Raw genomic sequence first — 9,669 nt, 5'->3', positions numbered from 1 at the left:
ACTCATATAGGAAACAAATAATCTATTATTAATTAATTGTTATAAAGACTGCAAAAACATCTAAAATCTAGACAAATCACACATCCTAACTGTATGTATTTCCTCACTGTTACAGTAAGCTGAAAACTGATTAATAAGTGAGAACGATATTAAGAATTCATTAAAAGCACAAAGCTATTATAGCATGTCCTGTAGAAAGGTCTTTAGGGAATTCCCTTCCAGGCCTGGACTACTATATTTAGAAGACTTTTTCACAGAAGAGGATTAGCAAATCTTTTTTTTTTCTTCGTAATAGACTCTCAGTAACCCAATCCATGGAGTCACTGAGGCATGAGTTCAAGTGTATATAAAATGCAAACAAGGGACAAACTTGCTGGAATCTAAAAAGAAATGGACATTTTGTGCATTTTAGGATGGTGCAAGGTGTAACTTAGATAAATGGACATGGTAATACATAATGACATAAATGTTTGCCTGTATTCTTCTTGATTTAACATTACTTGCTTTGTGGCTTATGTGGCAATGTGAATGTACACATGGGGATGTATATACAGTACATTATAAGAATGATCAAAATGATCAGTGCAGGTTTTTTAATTTTTTAATTTTAAATCCTGTCAGATCTGGATATAATTGGAACTTGTTAATAAGGATCACTCTTCCCTTTCTACCTCATCAGTTTTTTTTTTTCATCAAGCCACCACCCTTCTATTACTCTTTTACTTTTCTGCTGTGAACAATTTTCAGTACCAAAAATAAAAGAAAATATTTCAAATATTTGTCAAATATTTAATACAAACAGTATTGTGTCTGTAATATAAAAATGGTGAAAATAGTTTCACAAAAAAAAAACTTGCACTTAAAAGTTAAAAATCTGTTGTCAAATACACATATGTAACAATTAATTTCTGTTCACAAATACTCATATACACTCTCACACAGCAACAAATGCAGGCTGTTGGTCCTCACTTGAATTCCTCCTGTCAGCAGTCTCTCTTATTCAAACTCATTTCACTCAAGTGAAATGAAACCATTTTGATCAATTATTAAAGAGGTTTGAGACAATGCGTTCCACAGTATGGATGGGTCTGATCGAGGCACAGTGAAACACAACCCTACTGAAATGTTAATGCAATCAAAAATGTATTCCCTTCTCTGCCATTCAGCTTGGCGCCATCACATCTCTAGCCTCCATTATGGCACGTGACATTAGCTCATCACTCAGCAAGAGCTTTAGGGGAATGACAGAAGACATAAGCCCAGTTGACAAGCGCACACACACACACACACACACACACACACACACACACACACACACACACGCGCGTGCATGCACACACACCCCAAAAACACAGACATACACACACACATGCCTATGGCGTTGGTGCAACACATTGTTCATTTTGAGATATGCTGATGAAGGAGAAAATTTTAGAAACACTGCATGGCTGTGAGGACAAATCAACGGCCAGACTCTTCAGATAGTGGATTGCAAAGTGATGCGAAATAATTTTAAAGTATATATGTTTGGAAGAGAAAATTTAAAGCAGAGCATCCACTAAGTACATGATTTATATAAGGGCATGAAAGGATAGACTTAGGCGGAAAAAAGTGTGCTATAAAATGATATAGTGATCGTGTGTGCAAACAAACTAACACATGTACTGATGAAGCTCTGTTTGTAGTCACTGATGCTACAGTGTTGTCTTACATTCTATGTTCAAAAGAGTATCTTAGGGTTAAATATTAGTACCTCAATTAAAACCTTAATTTCACTTTTGATCAAACTTTGTTCACTGGTAAGCCAGGTTTTATGTCACTGGGACAAAGTCATCCTATTAGTAGCAGTCACTATAATGAAACATAAGTGACTGCTGATTTGATTACAAACATTAACTTGCTAGGTGGTAATTAGGCTTATGGGATACCAGAACTACTGTAAGGACATGCAGACAGTGAGATTAAGGCCCCATACACATGTACATGCATATTTTTAAAAAGAGTTTTTACCTCTGCATTTACCCACACAGGAAAATGCAAAATTAATTTCCAAAATCATTTAAAAATGCTCATTAGTCCAGTGATAAAACATCATACTGTTATGTCAAATGTGTTTTGAGTGGTAGAGAAGGCTAAATGAGGCAAAACACCAGTACGGCCAAGTTCAAAAACAAACAAGCAGGAGGATTCATGTGTGTGAACTGAATATAATGTGTCTGCTGGGTTCTTATACAAAAACTCCTTTCAGCATTGCACATATCATATTGTAGTGTCTTTGCGTGAAGGTCTTTGCATAATAATAAAACAAAGTGTCCAAAGTAACCACAAAATGCCAATATCTAAGTAATAATCTAAGCAGTAGTGTTAATTTTATCACCTATTTTTAATTTAGTCTTAGTCTTAGTCTTGTGCCAAATGTCCTTGTTAGTTTTAGTCATATTTAGTCATTCACATATTTTTTTTTGTTAGTCAAGTTTTAGTCGACTAAAAGTCTCGTCATTTTAGTCTAATTGTAGTCAAAAGAAAACTCAAGGTATCTTAGTCAAGTTTTAGTCGACTAAAAGTCTTTTAATTTTAGTCTAGTTTTAGTCAAAAAATTGTAGTCTTTTTTAAAATAACACATTATTACTGAGATTATTACTGATAAATATTTCAGTAGAAAAAAAAGTGTTTCACATATGTTTCACTCAAACTTGACTGCACATCACATTTTTACTTTATTGATACTGCTTTTAATCGTAATGCAAAGACCAGTCATCGGGACATAAGCTGTCATGTACAATAAAAGAGCCTGCGCAGCGACAGGAAATATAATTTAAGACAAAAAGCCTAGACGGTGGACTTGCGCTCAGGAGTTTTTTTTTTGAGCGGCGTGTGGACGAATTGTTTCTTCGCACACACTAAACAGCGCGAAGCCGCGAACTTGTTCTGAATATTTTAAAGGCGTAACAGCTGATGAAAAAGCAGAGACAATTGTAGACAAAAATGAAGAGAGATTTTATCTTAGTTTTTATTTTATACAAAACATTTTCGCCTCATCTTTTTTCGTCAACAATAATGCATGTTAATTTAGTCTTAGTCAGCGTTTTTGGACAGTGGTGCAGTCTTGTCATCGTCTCGTCTTAGTCATGAAAAAAAAAGGTTGTTGACGAACATATTTCGTCTCGTCTCGTCTGACGAAATTAACACTACGAAGCAGTCATGATAAACGGAGTCCTAGCACATTTGTAGCATGCACAACATTGCAATGAGCATGTACAGTTTCATGCTGTAACATTTTCAAAAACAGAGGTTTTTCTTCTTCACATGAGAACAGTAAAAAGTCTTCATTTTTGGGTGAAAAAAAACTAATTTTCTTGTAGATTGGAGACCAAAATGAGGAGAAATAAATGTTTTCTTAAAATATTGACATATCTGTAGGCATGGCCTTAGACTTTCAACATCGCAAGTTGTGATCACAGCACTTACCCCTCCACTAGGCATCCTAGTATCAATTCTATCACAGTGAGCACAGCAGGACCCGCTAGAAAGTCTAAATAGTGCTGCTGTGCTTTCACCTGCCTAAATTACGTTACTGAAACAAATACCACTTTAGCTGAGGTGAAAGTCACATGGGTATCATGCCATGGGATGCAATTTTCCACATCAAATGTACAGGCTTTGCTACCATCACTGAAACACATGGATACAGTATACAGTATATTTGCAATTTATTACAACACTATACTCTGCAAGTTTACTCATTTCCAGATGGTAAACACAACAGCAATGATATGAAAACTACAGCATGTTATTCGCTATGCATTACTGCTAGCGCATGTTTTTTTTTGTTTATATTAATAAATACCAATCCAATCATTATATAGCTCAACTAGAGGCTGCATCATATGGATGTAACTGAATATGTACACATTATTTAGAAAGAGCAGATAATGTTCTAAACATATATTGGGCTATTTTTAGAACGTGGCCCAGACAGGTTCACATGGCATCTGGTTGATGACTTCTGGTTGATTAGTGAGTCTAGAGGCATGCATCGGGACCAGGATCCCACAGGACACAACTAAAAAGTCATGCGAGTGGGAGGTTTTCATCGTTATGCTGGTGAGCAGACAGACATAAATCTTGTCGGGAAAGAAGACCAAATTCATCATTTACAGCACTGAGTCATAATTAGCAATGGCCAGGTTGGAACTGCAGTTAAAAATAAGACTGCAGGTTGATTATATTTTGGGAAATAAAACAACTACACTTGGTAGAAACCCTTCTCAAACAGGATTTTTAAAAATCTCATTATTGATGTTTAAAGTTATCCATCTAATTATTAACAGATTTCCAAATGCTTCCAAGCCATTTCCAAGGTATTCCTGTACCACCAGCCATGACTTTGTCAACGTACCCACACATGCACAGTCATGCACTTTCTCTTACACATGCACACATGCACACATGCACTTTCTCTTACATGCACACCCCCACTCTCCCTCTTTCTCATACGACACCACCACACTCCTCATTTCTTGGATTCCCTCCCCCTACATCTGTCAGTTCTTCTCTCTCTTTCATTGGCTGTGCTAGAGCACAAAGCTAAGAATAGCTCCCCAGAGTCCGGCCTCAACAGCCCCTGGGGCACAAGTGCTCATCTTGAAGGGCGTTGTGCGAGTACGTCTCTTCCCCACATGCACATACTATTGGCTTTATAAATAGAACACAAGTATTATATAAGCGCTTTGTGAATGAGACTTTGGGGGATGGAGGTGGAGGCGCCTGCATTCATACAATAACTGCACTTCATTTCACACATTGGATCCCACTCAGATGGAATGATGGAGTCTCTGAACATATTTTTGTGTGTATGAGTACATACCCTCAATGCAAAAAAGAACCCCAACAATTACAGCCTTTTCCTACTGAGAAAAAAACAGTGTTTGAGAATTAAGATAGAGGCATAAATTAAATACAGTACTGTCTCTCATATGTGGAACACCGTTCCCCTTTAAATGCATGTGAAGGCTGTCGCAGAAACTCTCTACTACACTGCTGTTGCTAGGCAAAATCAGAGATCTGGAGTTCCACACCAGCAGGTTTACTGCATATAATACAGAGAGATGTGATATATGCTGTATGAATCACAGGCTGTGTGCCACTAGCAAAACATTAAATATGAAGAATTCCTTTATCTATTCATAAAATAAAGAAAGGTTCACTAGTGTAATAGTCATATATTCTCTCGCAAATTAATAAAGAGATGGTTGGTTATAAAAGTTGTAGAGTGTTATAACAAGGTTTCTAGTTGATTAGTTAGATGATAATTTGATCTGCTCATTTGAAGCAGATTTAATGTCAATTACCAGGCACCTGATCAAAATGATGAAGTTCTTCCTGCCATGTTAGTGATTCATCACTTAGTCAACACCCAACCGTAAAAAAAATATGAAATTTGCGAGATACCACAGCACTAAATTACTACAATGGTCACAGTGCCTGAATGAGTTTGTGTTTGTGTGTGTATGTCTGTGTATGTGTGTGTGAATTGGCCATAGGGCCAATTTTAGTAGTCAAGCTACCTGCTGCTGTGTTGTTGGGAAGCTGGAATATCAGAGAAAAACCTTTTGCTTACCTAGGGAGAAAGTGTGAGCAAAACTCTACAAACAACAACCAGAGCAGAGAATCAGATCCGTGTCCCTGGAACTTTGAAGTTGAACACTACCTGTTATGCCTCCATTCTGCTCACACCTACAGTATATGAATGTGTACTAATACACATCAGCACCAATCTATCACTACAAACTACCATCTTTATGCCAAATGCCAGCACCTACCTTTACCAGTATTGACATCTCTGCCTATTTACTTACCTACAACACATTCTAAGATGCTTTCTAATGTTTTTAAAATTCTGAAAACCTCTGCATAACCCACTCTACCCTTTTACACACATCTCTCATAAAATGATTTGTAACCAGTTCCAAGACAAGTAGTAGATCTTAGCCACCAAAGCTTACAATAATCTGCCCTTCTTGCAGTGAGAAATCAGCCAAATGCTTTTAAAGCCATCTTCAGCCATGGACAGCAAATCTGACTCAAACCTGAATGCTGGGTTAAAGATGTAGCTCTGACTGTCACACAGCAGATTTACTGAGACTACAATCTTTATTAAGTTTTCCAGTTTCTGACCAATGCACTGGCCAGCATAGTATTTTACTCTCTAAAAATAAGGAAAAGATTATTTCGATTCAGGGTTAGAAAAATGATGTTAAATAATTAATCTTTAATTGAAATAATTAACAATGGAGTATTCTGCCAAAAATATACTTAAGTGAAAGTTAAAATGTCGCTGTAGTAGTTAAATGTACTCAAACATTAAAAAAGTAAAAAGTATGATGAAATTAAGTAATGTTCTGTTTTATGTGAAAATGGATTTGTATTACTTATCTAAAATGCTAGAAGAGGTATTTTATTGCAACTATGCCATTTTACCTGAAAGCATCCTTCAGACTCTATATGTTTGTTGGTGACTAACATAATTTGCTGGATTTGCTAGTCAAGCAGGATTAAAAGGCTATATCTATATAAAGGTCAGATCAGAACAGTGGCATTGACATAGAATTAAGAGTATTAATAAAATGTAGGTGTTGATTAAACTAACAAAGTCCTTGTATAGAAAAATGATACAGGTTATAGAATAGTGTATTGTAACTGTTTGGTTTAATTATTTTCTGCTTTTCACTGGTTTGATCAGTGTTTTGTGTTTTATAAGCCTGAATGCACCACATTTCCATGCAACCTTCCTCTGTGAGTCATGTTCAATGAGCCATATGTGATTTGGGTTCCTCTTGAAAGCAACCATCAGGGTTCTCCTTTAAACAGCAGAATAGCAGGATAACTCAGTCAAAGACACTCACATAATAAGTAATTTCATGGTTGGTAGCTCAGAAAGAAGCAATGAAACGATAAATATACAATATATATAAAAAGAGAACTCTTTAATTTATGCTAAATCCATGTTCACACATTTCATGCTCTTTATTTACTCTGGTAATAATATTCATAGATACCAATTCCTTTAAAAAAAAATTTAATAAACCCCACACTGTTATCCATTTAAAATTAATTAGAGCTGCACTGTAAGAGTATTCTTGAACATATCACACTACAGACATTTGTAAGCACTTGAGTGGAATGGTCAGTGACCTATAAAAGATGAGAGGTGGGAATAAAATGATTCAGAAACATTTCATCACATTGTGCTCCACTGAGTAAAAGGGTGCTGAGACACTGCAGCCTGCCAAGAACCGCAGATGAGTTAGCATTCCCCTCATTCTACTGACATTCTCCTCACACTTTTAACATCAAAAACACTGGACACAGCTACCACTCTACATCGTGTGAATATTGTCTGTAACAGCTAAAACAGCTGACTATTGTATGTACACCAGCAGAAGCTTGATTATATATATATTATATTACCCCATTAATGTTAGATGGATTTAAAATGTAGGTTTCTGGTTTAGAATAAAATCTACGGCCAATCTGATTATTGTTATTTTTTAATTCTAATCAATCTTTAAATATTAATACAATAGTTTTATCAACATATTTTCACACGTAAAAGCGTAGTTTAGATCAGGTGACAATCGCTTGCATGACCTTGTCCTATAAGAAGCAGAAATAATGGCTTGCTCTGTGTTAAAGCTATCACTCATAGGTATGTTCTCAATTCTGCATGCACAGCACCAGTCGGTTCTTTTTATCTTTCCCTCCCACTCTATCTCTTTCCATTTCCCTCCTCCTCTTCTCTCTCTCTCTCTCTCTCTCTCTCTCTCTCTCTCTCTCTCTCTCTCTTAGCTCCTTGTTACCATGGAGAAATGTGTGGAACATGCTGTATATTTTGAACCCTCTCTCACACTCTTGCTAACTGCAGGATGTCCCCCACACAGTGCTGTAAAACTGGGGCAAGAAGCTACAACTATCAGGCCTATGTAAGATCAGTGTGTGAGCTCATGTCCTGGCTCGCGTTAAGGAAGCTACATGGTGGGAGTCTGTGTTAATGAATACATGCCGAGAGAACGAGTGTGGTGAGAGCTGAGAGCTCTGCAGGAGCAGTGTGTATTATTACCAGTAGTTTACAAAAACTGTTATTCAGGTGATCTCTGTGCAGCACTGATTTTTTTCTCTTCCATATTGAATTTAAAGCACAGCTGTTAAACAGGTTGAGTCATTCTTCAAAAGAGATCAGCAAAATAGACAGCATTCATAATTAGCTGAGCAATTCAGCATTCTAGATGACTGCTTAATTAATATATTGATGTACACCAACCAGGTCACAGACTTGGTAAAAATACATGATTGGTATGTTCTTCAAATAAGCATAAATGTTGTTAGAAAGACATCATAATATAATTCAATGTAACCCATTCTACTGGTGTTGGTTGAAATTAGATTCATACTACTGGAATTGCTTTTAGGATAGACCAGTCACCTCACAGTAGAGTAGTATATAGTGCCTGGGATGTAACATGCTGGTTATAGATCAATTAAGGAAATCAGACACTTTGAATAATAATCTAAGCTATGCTATTAAGCCATATGTTTAGACAGACCTAGATGATGGGCTCATTTTCTGGACCAGGTTTCTCCAGCCATCTTCCAATACACAAAAAATTAACCTGGATTTTCTTTTTTGTGTTTCACATCAATCAATAGGTGCTCATTCATTGGTGCAGGATTATATAAACTTCAACAAATACTTATCTTCATTCAGTTCTCATATACAACTTCATATTTAAATGCCACCAAAACACTAATTATCTATTTTGAGTGATCAGTGATTTTAAAAATGTCACGATTTGAAACATATAACTCGATGTTCCACTGATTTGCTCACCTTCCTCACAGTCACGATGCAGCAGACTCACTGTCCCATTTAGCTATATTGTTATTATTGAATCAGAAATGAGAACTACAACAATTGCTAATAGAGGTCCACTGGGACAGGATTCATAGTGCCCCAGGCTCAGAGGAGGAGCAGCAGACAGACAATTAATGACAGGGTTGCCAGTTTGGGCTAGTTTTATAATTTGAATAAAATGCATTACTTTTCTTTAAAACAGCAAACTGTCTGTAAATGCAGACATTGTATCAGATGCAGCACCATTTGGAGTGAATGATATATTTTTCAGAGAGGAAGAGAGAGAAAGGGGTTTATGGTGTACATAATGTCAGTACAGAAATACATCAAAAACATGTGTGAAATACTTAACTGCCTAAAACAGGGTTGTTCTATTAATTCACTGGATATTAGCCTATAGTATAAGACAGGTGTTATAGACTTTTAGGTTTGTTTGAGGCTATGTCATCATTAATGCTCCAACAAATCTATGGTCACAATCCAATACTGATTAGAACAATTTCTGGCAGGATTCAAAGGTAAACAATCAAGGTATTACAGATTCCTCATAGAGGGACAAATGAGTCCCCCCCCCCTTTTTTAAAGAAGTGCAGTGCAGTGCAGTGCAGAGTTCAGACCTAGTCTGTCAGACATGATCCAAAATATTGTCTTTACAAATAAATAGTGTCTTAACAGCTCTTTGTCTGAGCTAAATCAGTATTTGTTAATAAAGCAGTATTAGTTTAGCTGAATCTAAACTTTATAGGTTTGTAGATTTC

This window comes from Tachysurus vachellii, chromosome 16, assembly GCF_030014155.1.
Source record: "Tachysurus vachellii isolate PV-2020 chromosome 16, HZAU_Pvac_v1, whole genome shotgun sequence".
NCBI lineage: Eukaryota > Metazoa > Chordata > Actinopteri > Siluriformes > Bagridae > Tachysurus > Tachysurus vachellii.
Note: the sequence above shows the minus strand (reverse complement) of the source record.